Raw genomic sequence first — 23,077 nt, forward strand, 5'->3', positions numbered from 1 at the left:
CCTAGGCCTTTGACTTCGGGGGCAGAGAGCTTACTCCCTCCCTGGAGGGCAGATTCAGCCTTAGAACCGAGGCTCTATCTCATAGAACATTTTTTTAAAACTCAAAAGGGAGAGTCCGCCCCCTCCCCACATTGATGTCTCCGAAGCTCCAAGAAGGCCCAGAAGTATTTCTGTAGTTCCGGAAGTATGAATGTCAAGACTGGTGGATGCTTTATTGGCTTTTTCCTTTCCTTTTTTTTTTTTCCCCCTTCTTCTTAAAGTGAGGCTGTCAAAATTGCAAAAGACCAAAAAAAAATATTAGCATGTGGCTGGCCCAGCTGCAAAAATGCTTATTGGAGACAAAAAAAAAAAAGTGATAGGAAGGGTAACAGACAAGAAAGTGGATAAAACTAGCTCTCTCTGAATGCCACCTAAGTGCCTGGCACTATGCCCCATAGACTGTTGGTGGAAAGAGAGCAAGACATCAGGGTTCAGAATTGGACTCTGGTGGTGAGAGTGGGTGGCTTTGCCGGAGCCTCTGTTTGCCTCTCTGTCAATGGGGCTATTAACCCCTCCTCTGCAGAGCTGTCATAAAGACGAGAGATGATAAACAACACATTTCTGTGGTGAGCCCCTTGGTACCTGGCAGCTGCTGTTGGTTTACATGACTTCTTTCATGTCTTCGCCTGAGAGGTAAAAGTTATTGGACATGTTTTCTTAGGGGAGGAAACTGAGGCTCTAAAGGTTCTATCATTTGCCCAAGTCACACAATCAATAAGCCATGAAGGTGAGGTTCAAAGAACAGTGGTGAGAGAGAAGCAGCTTCACAGGGAATGGGGCACACTTCTCCAGAAGCTAGTTCCAAAGTCTCCAGATTTATTTGAGAAGGGCCAGGCTTGTCACATTCGCATGAATGTGATAGTGTCGAAGGTCTCTTTCTACCTGGGCGTTGAACTCAGATCTTGAAATACAGCAACAACATAGTACTAAACATCCATAGCAGACTCTGGTAGAACCATAGTCTCGGATGCTTTTCCACCAGAATGCCAGACCACTGTACTCTAAAGTTATAAGAGCCCCAATAATACTATACTCTGCAGCCTTACAAAGTTCCAGTAGGAACAACAGAACAAAACAACTTGCAAATTGTTCAGTCAAATGCATTGTCCTATACACGTTTTTTCACTTGCCCATGTCCAAAATACCTCACCCTCCTGTCCCAAGTCAATGGAAACTGGCCTGATTACGTCAGAATTCCCTGGGGTGTTTAAATAAAAATGGATTCTCAGGCCCAAACCTACATTCTCATTCCTTACATTAGGAGGATATCAAAGAGTCTACATTTTTCCCCAGCGCCCCCACCCTGGCCCTGCTGAGAGGAATATGGGTCCTGCCTACAACATCAAGACCTCTTAAAGAGAGTTGAGGCAAATCTGGTTCTAACTCAAGAGGGCAGCTATACCTCAGGCTTTGGGATTCTTACACTAAGTGCCAGGGTCCTCACCCAGTTGGTTTTCCTATTAGGAATCAAGATTGCTTCAGTCAAATCCCTATCTAGGGGCTGCTGGGGCTGGGAGGTCTAATATGTGTGGGCTTAAACATAGCAGATCACATTTAAGGAGAACTCTGGTCTGATGCCTTCTGTGGAATCTTAGTCACATTCCCGGATTAAGTATATCCCTTAGCATTTTATCCCTTTATGTTACCATAAAATGTGTGATTGTGTGAGCATTTCCACCTACAGAGCATCTATAATTATGGCTGTTTTTCCAAAGGAGAATGGATTCTAAAAAAGTTGTACAATATTTCCCTTATTCATTAGCCTATAATTTGGATTTCAAACACCCTAAAAGTATTGTATGCTCTATATTGTGATGTTCCAATAATATCTAACACAGCCTCTCCCTAATGAATTACCCAGGCTAAGGCTGACCTCCTATTCTAGGGCAGCATTGAAAGCTGCTATGCTCAAGTTATTTCCCATTTTAAAGTTTGTGCTGGTTTAGATTGAGACAGCCACATGAAAAAAAAATATATATATAAAGAAAAATGTATATTTAATCTCATTGATCTTTTATAGTTTAATTTTAATAAATAAGAGCTCATTTAGCTCTCTCTTTCTCCACACACACACACACATGCACATAAGCACACACACAGGGATGTGTGTGTGTGTGCATGTGTGTATTTGTTATCTGTTTATATGCATCTGACAAAATGTTTTCTCTTCATTTTTGTCTCTCAGTAATAGCTCTGGGGTGAATTGAAGGGGAGGGGGATGGAAAGGGGAATGCGGTTTCCATGACAATGCATTCCATAGTTACAGCCAGTAACCACTATGGTTAAAAAAAAAAAAAAAGAATCACTGTTACCTTAAGATATGAACATATTGCATTATTGGTCTGGAAAGCACTAATTTGGGAGTATACTGCATGGGGGTATACTGCAATATTTTGAGGAGGAGATATTATTAGGGAATGTCAAGAGAGGATGCACTGATTTTAATAGTCAAAATAACCACCCTTAATTAGACATTTTGGTGTTTGGTAACATTTACAGTTCTTCCTAATAATCATCACTTTTGAAAAATGATATATGACAACTACATACTACTAAACATGTTTCCTAATCACAACTTTCTTCAAAGTGAACTGAAAATCACATACAAAAAAAAACCCCACAGGATTATCAATAAATATGACCAGTGTTTAAGTTTAACCTTTTATTGTTGTTATTATTATTATTATTATTACTAATCAGAAATTGTAAGAGTGAAGAGACATTAGTTATTTATTCACCTTTTCCTTTCTTTGCAGATCCCTTCCATAGCAATTTTTAAAAAGAGGTGTTTTGTGTTGGAAGGGAAAAGTGTGTACTGGATGTAGGAGCCATGGTGCTTCTTCCTACTGACTATGTGACTTTTAGCCATCTACTCTGCCTCTCTGACCCTCAGTCCCCCTGTCTATTAATATGAAATGGGTATACTAAAGCATCTCTAAGTTTGTTCCAGTGCTGACGTTCTCTGAGTAAGCTTCCAAATATAAGATCTTAAGAATTTGAGAAGCCATTTTATTCAGTCACCTGTCTTCAGAAAATAAACTATTCTGTGGTGTTTACTATTTGATATGCTCTACTATAGTATTTGCTATGTAAACTGTTATAAATTCAACGTGTGCTGGAATCCGACCCCACTTTTGATACGGGGTTGTTTGTACCTCTTTCAAACTCTTCATTCAGTGACATCATGCTGGCAGCTTCCAATCAGCCATAAAAGAAGTACTTACACAACATAAATTGGCGAACGTGACAGATCATTTTTTTTTTTTCTTCAGAGAAACCCTTACCAACACAGCACTGGTTTAAATACCTTATCTACATTAACTTGTTTAATCATCACAACTACTCAATATTATAAAAAAAAAAAAGGAAAAGAAAACTGAACCACAGACATTAAGTAACTTTGCTCAGGTTAACAAACCATGTATACTAGTTAGTTAAATACATAACTAACAAAAGTATTGATGGCTTTCCACCACAAAGGTTTATTTCTTCCTCATGTTAGATGTCCTTCATAGCTGGACTGTGGCCCTAGTCCATGTTGTTCCATGAACAGAAGAGCAGCCTCAATCAGGGACATGAGGGCCCCATGGCAGAAGGAAAATGGTCAATGGCTCTCAATATTTCTGTTCACACATTAAAAACATCTCCCTGTTCACATTTTATTAGCCAAGGCATGTTAGTGGGAAAGGAAAAAAAAAAAATACTCCTCTCACAGGGAGGGAGAAAATAGTGGAAACAATAATACAATCAGATAACAGCTTAGCTGAGTGTTAGAATTAGAATTTGAACCCACGCAATCTGACTTGAGGACCCACATTCTTAACAACTAGGCCATTTTGCCTGTTACTTACAGCTAACACATCTCAATTTTTAACCTGCTTTCCATAATAGGGTTTGCTATTTAGTAACTCCACGAGGGATTTCTTTCCTGTGACTCCTATAAAGAAAGAAGGTAGATTTTGAAAACATAAGAGCTTTGGAACTATCCAGACACACCAGGTTTTGCCACTGGTTGCTGTGTGATTTCAACCTTTGCACTCCTTTCCTTCCTCTTCCTCTCACTGCAAATGGAAGTCCACTTATTTTCATTTAATCTTGTAGTAGAGATGTTTTTCTGCAATTAATTCATCAATAATCTTGTACCACAAGCTATATATTTGTCATTGAATTTCCTGAAATATGTAAGGCGGAGGGGGATATAAATATATGCATTCTACCATCAATGAATTTACAAATGAATTAAAGAGATTGTCAAGAAATAAAGGCTCTTTCTGACAGTAGGAAAGTATATTAATTATGTACTAATAAATGTACTTTAAATTCATAAGAATATTTGACCACCCCAGTTAATGTCTCTGAACTACCATTTCCTGTTCTGTAAAAAGGTGATAATGCTAAAGGATTGTTATTTCAATATGCCTGTTACTCAACTGGTTCACGCTAGACACTCAGTAAACTGGAGAAGCTGAATGTTAATTTCATAATTTTTGTTCCAATAAAAGTTTATCGGAGAGAATAAACCTGTTAGACCCAATGCGTATAATCTCTTTATTCTGAACAATTCTAACACTTTAACCTTTCTTCACAAATTGTACCCTGCCCCCAAAGTCCTCAGCCCCTTTCTTAGCCCACCCAGGTCCCTCTAACTGAGGAACATACAACTGCAGTGAGGGTTTGTGTTAGAGTCAGGCCCAATTCAACTGACTCCAGTATCTATCAAGTTTTCCCCATGATTGTCCAGTCTTTGTGTTCTCTGCAATTTCTGAGTCTTTCATTTCCACTCACCTGCCCTGGAGCATAAACCCATTTGGTTAGTCACACTTAGTGACTGGTTGACCTTTATTTGAATCATACTTGGCAGGTTTGTTTGACCTTTATTTGAAATAAGTTTCTTGATTATTTGTAGTTTGGGATGATTGAGTCAATACATGAGTGAATACAGAACAAATGAATGTGTGGGTTAAGTCAGGTTTTCTACAGTTCCACCTAGGCTCTGGTTGAACAAGTATAGATCTTTGTCTCCTAATCCAGCCCCCCTCACCCTCCCGCCTAGTTGGAAGAAGTACACCCTTTATTGAGGAAATGCCAGCCCATTGATTCCCAGTCAATTCTGACAATTCATTTTAGCAGCAAGTCTTTTCAAATAATAATTGCCCTCACCTACAATGAGGCAAGGCAACAGTTTGCCTATAAAACTGCTTATGATATTCATTTTCATCCTTATTGCCATTTTGAAAACGCAGCCCCAAAATATCACCCTCTGTACCACCTATGTGAGCATTTCTTCAGTAGAAGAAAATAAATAGTAAAAAGATCTTAGGTCTTGTTGTTCACCACATTTTATTTCAATGTTGAAAGAATAATATTTGGGTCTTGGTTTCAGTCCCAGCTTTGACACTTATTATGTAACTCTGAGTAAGTCAGTTAATCTCTTTGAGAGTTAATTTTCTCATCCATTAAAAAGGGGGAAAGGTTATTAAATAATAACACCTATATCACAGGGTTCCTATGAGGATTCACAAAAATACCATCTGTGAAATTACCTATCAAATTGCCTGCTATATCTTTATTCATAGCCAAAAATAGCATTTATTTCAGTAATATTTATTCTAAGTACAAAAGCAAAAGTTTAGTGTACAAATAATTTTAAAATATTGTCAGGCACCAAAAAAAAAAAAAAAGAGAAATTTGAAATTACAGTTTCATTGGCAGAGATAAGTAATTTTAATATTTTGGAGGATATGGATATGTCTACTATAATATTCCAACAAAATTATGTTCAAAATGTATATAGTGTAGGCTGATTTGGAATATAACTTTGATACCTATCCCTGCTTTTAGACACATGTCTGCCTACAAAAACACCATTAATAGTGACATAGGATTTTGATATTTCATGGCAAATTTCATAAGTCCCTTCCTGTTGTGGGTAAAATAAACTTCTGATTTCAATATTTGAAATTTTAAATTTTCCTGTGGATAAATCCTTGCATAGATCCATAACAACACAGTTGAAGAATTTTTGGTGCAAAGGGCTTAGACATTTAAAAAATTTTAATGTATAATAGCCTATTTATATTTCTATCAATTTAAAGTTCCATTAAAAATCCTTATAAGACTCAGTTTCATTCTTCATAAACAATATAAGAGATACTTCAACAAAACTCTGCTGGTGGATTCTGAGTCTGATTTGTCTGAAGATGCTTTTATTTTATTTGGTTATTTTATTGGTTTTTACATGATAGTTTAGCTTAGCATAAATTCTAGGTTGCTAGCTATTTTTCCCCCAGTATTTTGAAGCGTTGATCTGGTTCTTTTCTCTGTTAAGTGCTTAAATGTGTTTCCCATTGATCAATCTTATTCATTCATTGTTTCAGTGCTCTAAAGATTCACTTCAAACTAATTAGACATGGAGTTCATTTTTTTAATCCTGTTTAGGTCTTCTTGTGATGGCTGTATCTAAGGATTTATGTCTTAATCACTTAGAAAATAATGTAAAGGCATATCACTTTGCATTTTTCTTTCCTCATCTTTTCTATCCTTTCCCCCCCTTAAATTGCAATTAGATACAGATTTACTATGCCTTTCTTTAATCTTTTTAGCTGTTGTGTTGCACTATGGGTAATTCCTTCACATACCTTCCATTTACTAATTCTATCTTTAGTCTTTTAAAACACTTATTTTGTTTTTAATTGCAGTTATTATACTTTTATGTTTTAAAAGTTCTATTAAACAACATAAACTGACGAACAGGGACAGATCCAGAGGCAGAGAAGCAACGATCAGACTGCCAGACCTCAGAGGGAAGCTAGGGGAGGGTGGGCAAAAGGAGATCAACCAAAGGACTTGTATGCATGAATATAAGCCTAACCAATGGACATGAACACTAGGGGGGTGAGGCCATGAGTGGGGGGTGGGGTGGGTTGGGGGGTTTATGGAGGGATGAGGACACATATGTAATACCTTAATCAATAAAGAAATTAAAAACAAAACAAAAAAAGTTCTATTAGTTTATATTGAAATATAATTTAGATATTAATTATATAAGTATAAGGTGTAAAAATATTGACTTGATACACTTATATTGCCAAATGATTACCACTGTAGCATTAACTAACACCTCTATCACCTCACATAATTATCTTTTTTTTTTTTTTTGTGGTGAGAACACTTAAGATCTGTTCTCTTAGCAACTTTCAAGTATACAATACTGTTAACTTTAATCACCATGCTGTATATCAGGATCCCCAAAATTTATTTATCTTATAATTGAAAGTTTTTACCCTTTGACCAACATGTCCCCATTTCCCCCCTCTCCTCAGCCCCTGCCAAACACTATTCTACTCTGCTTCTAAAAGTTTGGCTTTTTTAAATTTCACAAATAAGAGATATAATACAGTATTTGTCTATCTTTGTCTGACTTATTTTACTTAGTATAATACCCTCAATTTCCATAGTATAATACCCTCAATTTCCATCCATGTTGCAAATGGCAGGATTCCCTTCTTTCTTATGGTTGATATATATATGGGAACATTTTTCCCATATATATATATATATATATATATATATATATATATATATATATCTTAATCAAATCTTCTTTATCCATTTATCTTTTAAGGGACATTTAGATTGTTTTCATGACTTGGCTATTATAAACAATGCAACCATAAACTTTAGAGTGCAGATATCACTTTGATGACCTCTTTTCATTCCTTTAGATACATACTCAGAAGTGAGATTGATGGATCATATGGTAGTTTAATTTATTCATTTTTTTGAGGAACTTCCATAGTTTTCCATAATAGCTGCACCAATTTACATTCCCACCAACAGTGCACAAGTGTTCCCTTTTCTCCACATCCTCTCAAGTACTTGTTATCTCTTTGTCTTTTTTATGATTTTGATTCTAACAGGTGTGAGATGAAATCTCATTATGTTCTTAATATGCATTTACCTGATGATTAGTGATGTTGAGCAATTTTTCATGAACCTATTGGAAAACTGTATGTCTTCTTTAGAAAAATATCTATTCGGATCCTCTGCTCATTTTTTAATCAGGTTGATTGTTTTTCTATTGAGTTGTAAGAATTCCTTAAATATTTTGGATATTAACCCTTTTTTTGATATATGATTTATAACTATTTCTTCCATTCTGTAGATTGCCTTTTGATTTTGTTGATTTTTTTTTATGGTCTGGTATATACAATTAAAGAATGCTTAACAATATTCATTTGTTCACTCATTCATTTTTCATTTTTTTAATTTATAAATTATACACCAAAAACTAGCCAAGGAACTAATTTTAAATATATCAAATAAACACAGAAAAATCCCTGTGAAATCACTAATTCCATTTTTATACTGTTTGCCCATCTGTGAAACAAAGGCAAATTGATATATATATATATATACTAATAAAAAGGTAATATGCTAATTAGAAACCGGCCATCTTCCAGATGTCCGACTTCCTTCTGGACAAAGCCATGGTGGTGGGGGCCGAGGCAGAGGCAGTTAGAGGCAATCAGGCCAGCAGGGGAGGGAAGTTGGGGGGCGAGATCAGGCCGGTAGGGGAGGGCAGTTGGGGGTGAGATCAGGCCTTCAGGGGAGGGCAGTTGGGGGCTAGATCAGGCCAGCTGAGGAGGGCAGTTAGGGGCAATCAGGCAGACAGGCAGAGAGGTTAGGGGTAATCAGGCAGGCAGGGGGGCAAGGTAGGGGCGATCAGGTCAGCAGACAGAGGGGTTAGGGGTGATCAGGCAGGCAGGCAGGCAGAGGGGTTTGGGGTCATCAGGCAGGCAGGCAGGTGAGCCAGTTGTCCCGGATTGCAAGAGGGATGTCTGACTGACGATTTAGGCCCAGATCATCCCCCAAGGGGTCCCAGATTGGAGAGGGTGCAGGCCAGGCCGAGGAACCCCCCCTCTGTGCATGTATTTCATATATATACTAAATCAGAGTTCAACTTTGTGAACAGCAATTCACGAGCAAACTATGTTCAAAATATGGCTCATTTAAATGGCTTATATTGTCACTGTGCTTCTCTACTACAAATAGAATTTCATTATCAGCTTTCTTTCATCTGAACAATAGATGGCTCTTCTAACTGCAAGAACTAAATGAGGTGACTGAAGAACTCCATGCTATTATATTACAAGCAGGAGCCTTCCTACCTAAACCAAATGAAATAAGCCCTCAATGAAACAATTGCTCACCTAAAACTGTGAAGACATCAGATCTGTCTTACAATCTCCAGCTACATACCATAGAATTAAGGTTATGACAATTATCTTCTTTTCTCTTAATTACCTGGAAGCATGCTAGCTGAAGTCCTTAATGGCACCAAATTATAAATATAGCCTAACTAGATTTCCATTTCCTTTTTGCTTAAAATACTGTAAGATCATTGTGAGAAAACTATCTACTAGTACAATGTGTGAGTTATTCCTCTTATAAGAATGCTGGTGTTCTCTTCCTTCATTATCAGAACAGTCAGTCTCAAATACAGTGAATTTGAAGATCTGAATTGTGTTTGTTCAAGTTGTTAGCATCTGACCATGGAAAAGCCTTTGCTGGGTTCTTGATATTAAGACGGATCACGAGAATTCTCGTTCTTTTCTGTTCTAAGGCTTGTGGCCAATCACAAGAATTCTTTAAAAAGATATTAGCTTGTAAGAACATGTAATAAATAACTTCAAAATGCAATGAGTATTTAATTTTAAAGCGTGCCTTTAACATTTATATAAAATGTTTTTTGTACTCGTTCAATAGAAACTTTTCTGGCCACTGGGTAAAGCTAGCAATAAAACTACTGGTCCGCAATGTGTCCCTCCCTCTCCCTTTGTGTGTGTGTGTGTGTGTGTGTGTGTGTGTGTGTGTGTGTGTGTGTGTGTGTGTGTATGTGTTAATTCTCACCTGAGGGATATTTTTCCCATTGATTTTTAGAGAGCATGAAAGGAAGGGGTAGAGACAGAGAGAAACATCTGTCACATACCTTAGTTGCTTTCTGCACGTGTGCCAACTCAGGTGGGGGATCAGCCTGCAACCAAAGTGCATGCTCTTGACTGGAATTGAACCTGGAACCCTTCAGTCAGCCGGTGATGCTCTAGCCACTGAGCCAAACCAGCTAGGGCTTCAATCCTCCCTTTTTGGTTACCAATCACTATTTGCTTATTCATTCATCCAACAAATAATTTCCTGTGTCTGTTACATGCCAGGAACTATACTAAGTTTGGGATATAGTGGTAACTACAGATCAATCCAAGCCTCAGGGAAATTACAGGCCATGGGGAAGATTGGGATGAGTGCTTTGAGCAGAGCCACGTGGCAGTCAGAGAAGGCATAATTGGGAAAGTGATAAGTGAGTTGAAATCATAAGGATGAATGAAAATTTACTGGACAAATAGAGGAAGAAAAAATATCTCAAACAGAGGAAATAGAGTATGCAAAGAATATGTGAGGCCTGAAAACAAGGAATTTAGGAAGGAATAAGATAAACTCAGAATAGTGGGAACACAGGAAGCAAGGGGAAACATCAAATTGAGAAGAGCTGAAGAGAAAGCAGAGAGCAGACGATGGGGATTATACTTAAGATTTTTTTAATTCTAAAACTCTTAGGAAACTACATAAGGAATATTTAAAAAACAGCTTTATTGTTTATAAGTGAAGTATAATAAACTACAAATATTTAAAATGCATAATATGATGTTTCAACATATATATTATACATCCATGAAACTACCAGCACAATCAAGAGAGTGAACGTATGTATCACCCTCAGAAGTTTGCTTATATGCCTTTATATCCCTGCCCCTCAAACTCTGCCCCACTTCCGCATCTCAAAGCAACCACAGATCTGCTTTCTGTCACCACCAAGTAGTTTATAATTTTAGAAATTTATCTACACTAATAAAAGAGAAAGATGCAAATTGACCATACCTTTGTGACGCCCACCAGCCAATCAGGAGTGAGTATGCAAATTAACCCCCCCAAAAAAGATGGCAGGTTAATTTTCATACACAGGTACTGAGCGGCCAGGGGCGGGGCAGGACCATTGCGTCGTCGCCATGGCAATGACACAGGTGTTCTGCACCACCCCAGCAGCTCTGGGCCTCTGGGCAGTGTGGGAAGGCGGAAAGGCAACTCTGGGCCGGAGCAAAAGCAGTGCCGGCAGCCAGGGGAAGGAAGGTCCATTCTTGCACAAATCTTCATACATCGGACCTCTAGTATAATTATATAATACAGTATGTGTTTTTTGTCTGATATTTTTGTTCTGCAGTTTATCTATGCTGTTGCATGTGTCAATAGTTCATTTCCTTTTTATTGCTGAACTAGAAGCCAAGTGCATAAAAATTCATGCACTGGAGGGCGGGGTCCCTAAGCCTGGCCTGCCCCCTCTCACAGTCTGGGAGCCCTCAGGGGCGGGAGGTGAACTGGTGATCAGGGGAAGGTGTTGCCCCCATCACACCTCTGCTGCTGCCACTGCCAGCAGTGCAAGCCTTAGCCGGCCCTGGTTACCTGCGCCTCGGGCAGCCCTGAGCGGCTGGGCAGCCACCATCAGAGGCTTTCCTGTGCCTTGGGCTGAGCCTGGGTGGCTGGACCCACCTGGGGGTGGGCCCGGCTGTGCCGCGCACCTGCTGCCTCGGCGGGGCTGAAGGGACTGGCAGCCACCATCTTGTGGCTGTGGGCGCCGCCATCTTTGAGGGCGTGGCAGTCAATTAGCATATTCCCTCTTTATTAGATAGGATAATATTACACTATAAAGTTATAATACTATTGGTTTATCCATTCATCTGTTGATGGACATGTGGATTGTTTCCAGTCTTTTGCTATCCAGCTGCTATGGATATTTGTGAATAAGTCTTTGTACAGACATATAGTTACTTTTCTATTGGACCGGAATGGGTTGATCACAAGGTAGATGCATGTTTACATTTTTAAGAAACTGTCAAACTGTTTTTCAAAGTGATTGTATCATTTTACATCCCACCAGTGGTGTATGAGAATTCTAGTCCCCTCATATGTAAGGTAACACCTGATAGGGTCAGTCATTTAAATTTTAGCCATTCTAATAGAGGGATAATAGTATATCATCACAATTTTAATTTGTATTTCCCTAATGACTAACAGTGTTCTACATCTTTTCAAGTGCTTATTTGCTGTCTTCTTGGGTAGTATCTATGTAAATTTTTGTTCATGTTTGAAATTGAGTTTTTTATTGTTGAGTTTTGAGTTTTTTGAATATTTTGGATTTAAGCTTTTAATTAGATATGTGTTTGCACATATATTTTTTCCCAGTCTGTAGTCTGCCTTTTCATTCTTTTAACAGTATCTTTGTCCAAATTACTTTTTTTTCTTTGTAGTTCAAAAATCTGTTCTCTTCTGATTTCATCTAGAGCTTTTGTGACTTTTAAGTTTTGCATTTAGTTCTATAGTCAACTTTGGGTTAATTAAGTATACAGTATGAAGTATGGATCCAAGTTCATTTTTTGCATATGTATATTCAATTGTTGCAGAACCTCTTGCTGTAATAGCTATCTTTTGTCAACTGAATTGCATGCCTTTGTAAAAAAAAAATCAGTTGTCCTTTTATGCATGGTTTATTTATAGATTCTCAACTCTTTTCTATTGACCCATTTGTCTACCTTTACACAAATGCCATATTTACACAAGTTCTTTCAGAGCTGTTTTGACTTTCTAGAAACTTTGAATTTCCATATGAATTTTATAATTAGCTTGTTGATGTCAACAAAGATTTCTACTGGGACTTATAGAGATTGTGTTGAATCTCTCATTCAGTTTAAAGGGATTAAACATCTTAGCAATATTGAGACTTCCAACCCAGAAGCAAGGTCTCTCTCCTTTTATTTAGGTCATCTTTTATATCCCTCAATAATATCTATAATTTTCCATGTACAGCTTTTTCACATCTTTCATCATATTTATGCCTAAGTATTTCATATTCATATTATTATAAATGGAATTGTTGATTTCAATTTCTGACTGTTCATTCCTAATATGTAGAAATACAATTGTGTTTGTATATTGACCTTTTATCCTGCAACCTTGTTAAACACACCAATTAGTCTGGCAGCTTTTTCTGTAGATTCCATCAGATCTTATCATGTCATCTGTAAATAGAAACAGTTTTACTTTGTCCTTTGTTTCTTTTTCTTAACTGTAAGTGCTGCATAGAACAATGTTGCATAAAAGTGTTGAAAAAGCCAAAACTGGTTTGGCTCAGTGGATAGAGCGTTGGCCTGCGGACTGAAGGGTCCCGGTTTCGATTCTAGTCAAGGGCATGTACCTTGGTTGCGGGCATATCCCCAGTGGGGGGTGTGCAGGAGGCAGCTGATTGATGTTTCTAGCTCTCTATCCCTCTCCCTTCCATCTCTGTAAAAAATCAATAAAATATATATTTTAAAAAAGAAGTGTTGAGAAAAGATATTCCTGATCTTAAGGGGAAAGTATTGAGTCTTTCACTATTAAGTCTGATGTTAGGTATATTTTTTGTTTGTTTGTTTGTTTTTTATAGATGCTCATTATTAGATTGAGGAAATTCCCTTCTAATTTCTTCTACTTTGTTGAGAGTTTTGTTTTGTTTTTAATCAGAAATAAATGATGGATTTTCTCTGATTTTTTTCTACAGCTATTCTGATGACTATTTTTTTAGTTTATTAATGTGATGATTGTTGAAGGTTAAACAACCTCATGCTCCTGGGATAAATCTCACTTGGTCATGATATACTATAATTTCAATACAGTATTGGATTCCATTTGCTAAAATTTTGTTTAGAATTTTTGCAGCTATGTTCTTTGAGGGATTTAGTCTGTAATATTCTTTTCTTATAAGACATTTTCCCGTTTTTGATATTAGTGTAATATTGTCCTTATAGAATAAGTAGGAAGGCATTGCTTTTTTCATAATATTTCCAAGCTAGAAACAACCAACATGTACATTAATAGCTAAATGAATAAACAAAACAAGACCCATCCATACAAACTCAAAACATTACTCCAGTTGAAAGACTACAAGCACAAAAGTATGCATACAGTATAATTCCACTTATATAACATTCTAGAAAATAAAAGTTAACATTATTGTGATAGCAAGGAAATCCCTTGCTGTCTAGACCTAGTGGTAGAGGGAGGAAAGAGCTAAAAAGGGGCATGAAGAGTCTTTCAAGCATGATGAAAATGATCTATATATTGTGGTGGTGGTTTCACTGGTGTTCATATCTGTCAAAGTGTGTCAAATTGTAAATTTTAAATATATGCACTTAAATGGAAATTATACCTCATTAATGTTTATTAAAATATCTTAGATGGTTTAGTACTCAAGATCAAGGAATTATATGGATTTTCTAAGTAAATTATCAAATTACACACCAGTGTTGCAGGTTTTAAGCAAAGTTACTTCCAAATTAATTTCTTCCTACACAGATATTATATAAGCTGGTGATTTTCTACTTTGTTAGAAGATAAATTCCAGTGTTCAGTATTCTAGAAGTAGAAAAACATTTATCATATGAGTTTGCCAAGACCACTCACATAATTACTTTGTTCACTCACGTGTATTTTACCAGATTTTAAAAAAGACTTTATATCACTAGGAAAAGATGTATCTTTAAAAATGAAAAGTTTTTAGTGATGAATGCCCAATGTTTGAAAGTTGAGAATTTAGAAATATAAATGAAGCAATGCGTGTGTGTGATTGAAGAATGAGAATTCTCTGGCTAAGGGATCTAGGATTTTTGTTTTAATGTTGTCTCCATTCCTGACATCTGATAGCAGAGCAGGGAAACAAAAGCTGGTGAAGGGCCCACCCACTTCACATAAAACAGCATAAAACCCATATAATATTTCATAAAACTAGCTCATCCGTATGGGTAATGATACTAATGTAAATAATATCTTACTTACAGTATGTGATAGGTGTTCCTTGGGCCCTGACCCCAGCTAGAACCTAGACTATATTATCTCAGAGGATATTGATGAGACTCATGGCCTCATAATGCCTGGGTCCATACTGTAGTTCAACCCCACATGGGAGGGACCATCAGCCCCAACTTTGAGAAACTGGCAGATCACCACCGCTGTTGCATTCTATGGCATCCACTAAAAAAGAGAAGAAAGCTGCTCACAGTTGAGAGTAAGAAAAAGACTCAGTAATTACATCGCTTATGTTTGAATCCAGCACCAACCACCTACTGGTCAAGGGTTCTTAGGCAAATGTCTCTAAGTATCTGTAGCTTGTTCTTCTCATCTGTAAATGGTGTAAGGAAAGTGTTTATTATAAAATCTTCAGAGATTTAAATGATTTAGTGCATAACACTGCCTAGCATACAGTAAAGTATGATTCAGTATTATTATTGTTGTTCTTGTTATTATTACCATAATCGCTATCACCCTTATATCATAGTTGTGTAGAAAATTCTATTAAGTCTTTAAAACTCAATTTGAATATCATCCTTTTGAATCCTTTGCTGACTCTTTCCCACTCAGACAACAACCACCTCTCCCAATGTTACTTTGGACTTTTGATATTTTTTTCTTTATAACACTTAGGAGAAAGCTATGTAAGTAGGCACTGTGACAGGTACTGGATATGTAATGGTACATGAGACAAACAGGAAATGTACTCTACCCTCATGGAGCCATTTTTCTAATGTGGAAACAGACAATTAGGAAGATTCAAGGCTTGTTCAGATCACTTAAGTGAGGAGTGAAGCTAGGATACAGAGCCAGCTTCAGAGTTCTGATGGCTGCATTCTTTGTACTATACTATTCTGCCTCCCAGCTTACTGTATTTATTATAATCCTTGTTTACCTAAGTCTCTTTCCCACTAATATGTGTTTAGTTTAATGTTAGGTACACAATTGAAGCTCAGAAATTACTTGTTTCCCCCATCAATCATTCAAATATAAAGTGAATAAATATAGTGCAAATGATTTTCAATAAAATTTCTCTCAACAAGAAGTATTTTGTTGTTACTGATAAGATATATCAATATATCTATATCAAGGTAAGTCAAAATGCATAACAAAGATACATTGATTTCTCTCAGATAAAATCTTTCTATAGTTCAAATCATATTTCCTAGAAAAATGTAATGAGATCTTTGGGAGAGAAAAGGTAATTAAAATAGTGAGAAATTGTTTTAAAGGGTCAACGTGAATAACTATGTAGGGTGCCAAGGCCAACATTCCAATGGCCATTGCTAATAAGGTTGTATGTTTCTGATCATCAGAGTATTATTGTTAATCTGCAAATACTTTAGGCAGCCCTGGCATCCTTAATAGGAACTGCATAAAAATATTTCTGCAATTGAGTAGTTTACCTTATTCTCAAAACATTTCAGAAAAGGAAATCCATACACATTAACACCATCACAACTCAAAATATGCTTAAAATTAAGAGGTTATTTAGTCTGTCTACCACCTTTAGGTAGAACAACCTAAATTTTTTTTTATAACAAAGTGCTTCTATTTACTTCTATTCTGGTTTAGTTTTCAATCCATCCATTTAATATTTCTTGAGTTTGATTACATTTCATGTTTGGGCTGGAAGCTAAGGTTACAAAGATGAATGAAACACATCCCTCTTTCCCCACCCCACCCCACCCCACCCCCATAAAGAACTCACATACTAGAGAAAATAAAGAGTCACATAAATAAACAACTTGAGGGTTGGTGGTCCATGTATGCATGCTATGGGAAAGGCAAGGGAGAGGCAATTAATTTGGCCTTGGGAAGACAAGGGAGTGAGGGACCTTAGATTAGATCTCGAGAAGGGAAAGGAATTTGCCATGTGGATAAGAAGGCATGGGCTCCACAGAGAGGAAGCAGGATATGCTGTGAAAGTCTAGTGCGCACAAAGAGTGGGGAGAAGTTTCATGTGGTTGGATCACAAGGTTCTTGGTGGGAAGTAATGAGACAACAAGTTGCTTGGGAAGATTTTAACCAGGATAAGGAGCTTAGATTCCATCCCCTCGTCAAAGTATCCATAGAAGAACCCTGAATAACGACAGCAAAGTCCCGGGACCTCAACGAACTGCTAAAAATATTGAATTGAGAGAAAATAAATTGAATCAGATCTCTGTATACCAGACAATATGTAATTTCTACACACAGAAATAGCTAAGACTATGCAAACCTTTTAACTCTTGCACAATGCATTTGAGGTGCAGCTGGGGCTGGAATAGATAGGCCTCATGACAATCCCTTAATGCTCTTTCTTATGTACCATGCTGTGGCAAATTCCAACATGAAACAAACTCTGAAAACTTCACTGAAAAATACTTTATGCAAACACCTCCTATGTGAATACAGCTTTTCAGGAAGACCTCTTCAGTTCTGACGGTACTAATTACAGAATTTATAGTTCTGTATTGCCAAAAGGAATAGGTAGCACTTTTCTATAAAAATGCTAAACATATTTGAAGCTATTTTAAAGTCAAGATACTAAGCTAAAATGAGGCAGGCAGGAGCAAAGTCAAGTTTCCACCTGAGCTAATGTTTGCACTCTTCCCTTCAATTTAAGAAAAGTACATCAAGTTTCTCAAAAAGCTTTCTCTCACAGCCAGATATAAATGGAAAACAAATTGAGAAGAAAGACAAATCAATAAGTCTGAGGGGCAAGCTGGAAAACCCACCTGCATTTTCAGGAAAGGGAGCCACTAAATATGACATTACTTTAAACCACAACCATTTCTGTTCTCTGAGTCCTGGAGTTAAAAAAATAAGTAAATAAATAAATAAACACCTCCATAAAACACTGCCCTCATCCTTTGAGATATGAAGTCTCCAGAAAGATTACTTACTCCAAACACTGACAACTAGTAATAAAGAAAAAAAATATATAAAAATTCAAATAGACATACTCAAAGTTCACATATTAGAGTTCACTATTCAAGATCCATAAAAATAAAGCACTCTTAGCCCGTTCGTCATAATCAGTGTATTATTACTTTACATACAGTTCTAGATATAAGGTCCATAACAGAATTTCAAGTCCATATTAGGTTAAAAAAATACAAATAAGAGATTTTTTGCAAGCAGGTATAAAAAAGAAAAAGGGGTGAGTGTGAAGAAATATATGAAGTTGCTATATGAATTTTTAAAAAATTAATAGTGATTGTATATCAGTTATCATCAGGTTAAATGTTTTTCACACTTAATTAATTTCTAAGAATAGCAATATGTGAAATGGTGAAACTATATCCTCTAAGCTTTAAGAAAACAAAATAACGTTTTGAATTTAATAAAGATTGCCTTTCAGAAATAAATTGAAATGTAAGTGTTTATGATCTTAAACTATCCAAACTATTCAAAACTATTCAAAAAACTAAGCCACCAGAATGATTTGTTCCTCAAAAACTCTAGGTAGCTTTTAGAGGCATCATTTAGATCTGTAAATATGAAATGACTGATAACTATGTGTCAGAAGTGGGTATACAAAGATAAATGAGATATTATTTACTTTCTGGGTAGTTTAGATTATGGGTAAGTTAAACAGAGAAGCAGATAACTGTATGTTTGGCTGTTGTAGGCAGAGGGTCACTGGGAACTTGGAGTGGGGCTGCTCATCCAAACCCAAGGATGAAGGTGATTCTGTGAGGAAAGGAAAGAAAAAGAAAAAAGAGAGGGGAAGGAAGGGGAGAGAATGGAAAGGGGAAGGAGGGAGAGGCAGGACAGGGGAGGGAAAAGGAGAGGAGAGAAGAGTAGAGGAGATGTAAAACAATAGTAAAGGAGAAAAGAGAAAAAAAGAAAAGGAAAGAAAAGAAAAGAATAGCAACAGCCATTCTTTTTTTATTTTTTTATTTTTAATTGATGTCAGAGAGGAAGGGAGACAGAGAGAGAGAGGGAGAGAGAGAGAGAAACATCTATGATGAGAGAGAACCGATCGGCTGCCTCCTGCACGCCCCCTACTGGGGATCGAGCCTGCAACCCGGGCCTGTGTCCTGACCGGGAATCGAACCCTAACCTCCTGGTTCATAGGTCGACGCACAACCACTGAGCCACGCCGGCTGGGCACAACAGCCATTCTTTTTATTTATTGGATTCCAGAAAATAATGCCTTGAAATAATTTTTTACTATTGAATAAAGGTAACAACTAAAATACTCTATTGTTTTACATAGAAATTGGTCATGAACTTAACTCTGCCCTTGCTCTTCACTTTACTTTAGTTTAGACTAGACAGAAAGCATAATATTTTAATTTAGGAATTAGAAACCTTAAAGTTCAAGTTATTTAGTAGGAGACTGTGGCCTTGGGTAAGACACTTAACTCTGAAACTCAGTTTCTATATCTGTACAATGAGGCTAATGAAAAGGATCTGATGAGAAAAAGTAGATTCTAATGTGTTGTTAATCATAAAATCCTATCTAATAATAGAGTAACATGTAAATTACCATCACTCCGCTACGCCCACGATTGGGCAGCGGGAGGCTGGGGGACGGGACTCAGGGTGGCCTATCCGGCCATTGAGAGGCACGGATCCGCTGCTACTGAGGGGGGCTACCCTGCTGTTGAGAGGCACAGGGGGCGGGACACCCAGCTGTGCCTCTCAACGGCAGGGTAGCCAGGTGTCCGCGGCAGCCCCCCTCAGCGGCCGTTGAGAGGCGCAGCTGGGTGTCCACGGCAGGCCCCCTCAGCGGCCACGGATCTGGCCTTTGAGAGCACAGGGGGTGGGAGTCCCACCCCCTGCGCCTCTCAACAGCAGGGTAGCCCCCCTCAGCGGCCGCGGACCATCAAAAGTGGGGGAGCTGGGTGCCTGTCTGCTCCGGCACCAGCGGACAGGCACCCAGGTCCACCGCGAAAAGCGAAAGCGTGTAGGGGACCCTACACGTGCATGATTCAATCATGCACTGGGCCTCTAGTAATATATAAAATGATGATCCAAAAGGAATCTAGCAAAAGGAATCAAATGTATCACTTATTTCTTTGTCTAGGAGTGCAGGTATTTTTTATCCTTTGGGTTCAAGTTACAGAAAACCCAACTCAAAGATGCTTAAACGGTAAGAACATTTGTTGACCGTAGAATGAAATGTCACTTAATGCAAAGAGGCCAGGTCCACTCCCTTGCCAATCTCTTGGCCTGGCTTCCTCTGTATGGAGATGGCTGTAGCGATTCTGGACTTTACCTCCATGGACTGCACTGTGCAGAAGAAAGGAGGTTGGCTTCCAGAAGTTCTCTCAGAAGACCCAGAATAACCTTTCCCAGAAATCTCATGAAAACCCCTCCTTGCATTTTATAGATTCCAAATAGAGCACACAGCCAATCTAGAACCAAACATAGGGAAGGGATTAACTTTAGATAATTCCCACTGGGATGGGATTAAATTTAGACAAATCAGGCCAACCCTTGGAGCTTGAGTAGGTCATGCCTCTCCTGAGGCACATGGGTTTTGTGCTGGAGGAATAAATACTTGAGCCATAGATTCTGTGAGGAAGCGAGGGGCAAATGAGTGCTGGATAGGCAACCAAAAGTGTTCCTGAAAGCTATAATGGAACATGTAACTCTCTTACTGAAAAACCATGCCAATAACCAGAAATATTGGCCAACATTTTGTTATATAATAACTCATCCATATTCACACAAATGTGTGGGTATAATTGGTTTGAAGTTACAATAAAAATGCATTTGCCATGATAGAACTAAATTTTGGCTATTTTACCAAAAGAAACAATCTAGCGATTTTGAGGCAGAAGAAGCAGCATGGACTTGGTTGTCAGAAAAACATGGCTTTGAGCCCCAATTCTGTAACACACCACCTAGGTAACCTTGGGAAATTCATTTAGACATGCCAACCCTCTTCAGGATAACTAGAAATGACATTAGCCACCACATTTGCTATTAAAACGAAATAAAAAAAAGCTATAATATGAAATAATCCTTGCACTGAGGCACTTGATAAATATTAGCTGAGATCCCACTGGCTGCCTTTTTCCTCTGTCATCCCAACATCCCCAGGTTATCAGTACAGCTCAACTAATTGAAATCTAAAAATATCTTCTGGCACATACTCCTTATTTGCATTCATTTAGGTGTTTGGTATCCTGGTTAGAACATGCTCATCAAAAGATTTTTAATTAAAAGGGGGGCATAAATGTCTCCATAATCAACTCTACTACAAAGCAGAGTGGAAGGAGTTCTGTACCAATAGCCAGGCCCCACCTACTGGCACCTCCGTACCAGCCCTAGTCATTTCCCCCTCGGCGTGGCCATGTGCCACGCCCCCTCTGTGAGTGTACAAGGTAGGCTGCCTTTCCCCTGTTCCTGCAGTGCTGAGGATTTGTCTGCAACCAGCTTCCTGTGGTTTCTCAAGTAGAATCAAAGACACCTGACAGGGCAACATCTGCTCTCAGGCTGTGCAGCTGCAGGGCAGCCCCATTTGTATCCCAGGACAGGAAACCATATGTGCGAAACCTGCCCTTTTGTTTAGAGGCTAGATGCTCTTAGAAAGCCCCTCAGTTAGACAACCCACCAACTTCTGCTGTGGCCCCGACAAGCCAACCGGCATTCACTGAGCCCTTCTGAATGAGAGGCATCCACAAACTTGAGATGAAGAAAACTTGGCCCCTACCCTCAGACAGCTAGTAGTCACATGTGTGTGTTCAAAAAAAAATGTACACCAATAATTAGAATGTGAAGTGGAGAACAGTGAGTTGATAATTAACATGGTCATTGTCACTATAAAAATTTTTGCACGCCACCTCCTTTCTCCTGGGAGATGCGCATGCATCTATAGATTTGTTTATGAAATATCATTTTAGTTGAGCCTCTACTGTGTTATCCAGAAGTATAAAAATGAGTATGTCATATATTCATTTTCTAGTTGTTAATTTATTTGGGTCTACCCTTCCAAAAGTGATCTGAAGCATAAATACATCTTAGTCCCTTGTTCTTGAGCGATGAGGTCAATATTATTCTTGGTTTACAGATAAGAAGCAAAAGCTTCTAGAGACTTTATGACATCTTTGTATAATGAATTGTGGGGTCCTCTGTTAATTCAATGTTCTCTCCTCTAAAATACTTGGCTTTTAAGAAGGCAAGTCAAGGTCAAATATTACATATTCTTTGGAGGACGCTTGAAAAAATGATGGTAGTTTTCACTAGCTTGAAAGACAGATGGTAGAGGAGTACTTGAAATGATCATTCAAGCTTTTGAACTCACCACTTGCTTACATGTACACTATTCTCTGCCAACTGGAATATTCATTGTTCTCTGAGAAAGCCCTGCTCTTCCCTGATAATCCAGGTTTTTGTACAAGCTGTCCCATTCATCTTCAAGTCTTTCCCATCTCAAAAATAAAACAAAACAAAACAAACTAACAAGCAAAAGAGCTGTTTTTTACAAAGTTATAGTGACAACATAGTTTCCATACTTCTTCAGTTGAGCACCAGACCTGATTATAACTGACATTGAGAACCTTCATATCAATCCTGTTATACATGTATTTGTGTATTTCCTATTTTTAAAAAGTAAGAAAATGCAGGCTTCAGAGTGAGCTCCTCCTGGGTAGCATGTTATTCTCAGCGTCTTTACATTCCTCCCACTCTTTATTCCTGGTACATGTCTAGAATTCCACCAGGCATGTCCCGGCATTCAATCAATGTAAACTAGAATAACTACTGCAAGGGCAAGATCATTGTCTGTTCTGCCCACTATAATATCCAAAATGCCCAGAAGAGTGCATAGCATATAGTACGTGCTCAGTAAATAAAATATTAAATGAAGGTTCACTTAATTAAACTGATTTCTCTAAGAACACACAGCTAAGAAGAGGAAAAGTTGAGGTTTGAAGTCAGAGGTCCTGATTCTATAATTCACCACAACATATTGTAAGATTTGGTCTGGCATAGGCCAGTATACAGATTTTTTTGTTGCTGTGTATGAAGAGAAATATCTTTGTGCAAACCTTTACCCCAAAATTAAATATCACCTATAAATTATATCTAAATAAAGGTTTTTTTAAGTTATTAAAAACAATTCTATACCAAATGAAACTCTTATGTTCTTGGCATAATTAACTCT

At 37.8% G+C, this 23,077-nt stretch overlaps 1 protein-coding gene across 8 annotated transcripts in view; it reads right to left on the reverse strand.

Moving 5' to 3' along the window:
* Nucleotides 1–23,077, reverse strand: part of DLG2 (discs large MAGUK scaffold protein 2) — a gene marked incomplete at its 5' end in the record, with an annotated part of 1,931,014 nt that overhangs the window by 1,187,235 nt on the left and 720,702 nt on the right. The gene's annotated exons all lie outside the window — the stretch shown is intronic.

The sequence above is a fragment of the Cnephaeus nilssonii genome (assembly GCF_951640355.1).
Source record: "Cnephaeus nilssonii genome assembly, chromosome: 13".
Taxonomy (NCBI): domain Eukaryota; kingdom Metazoa; phylum Chordata; class Mammalia; order Chiroptera; family Vespertilionidae; genus Cnephaeus; species Cnephaeus nilssonii.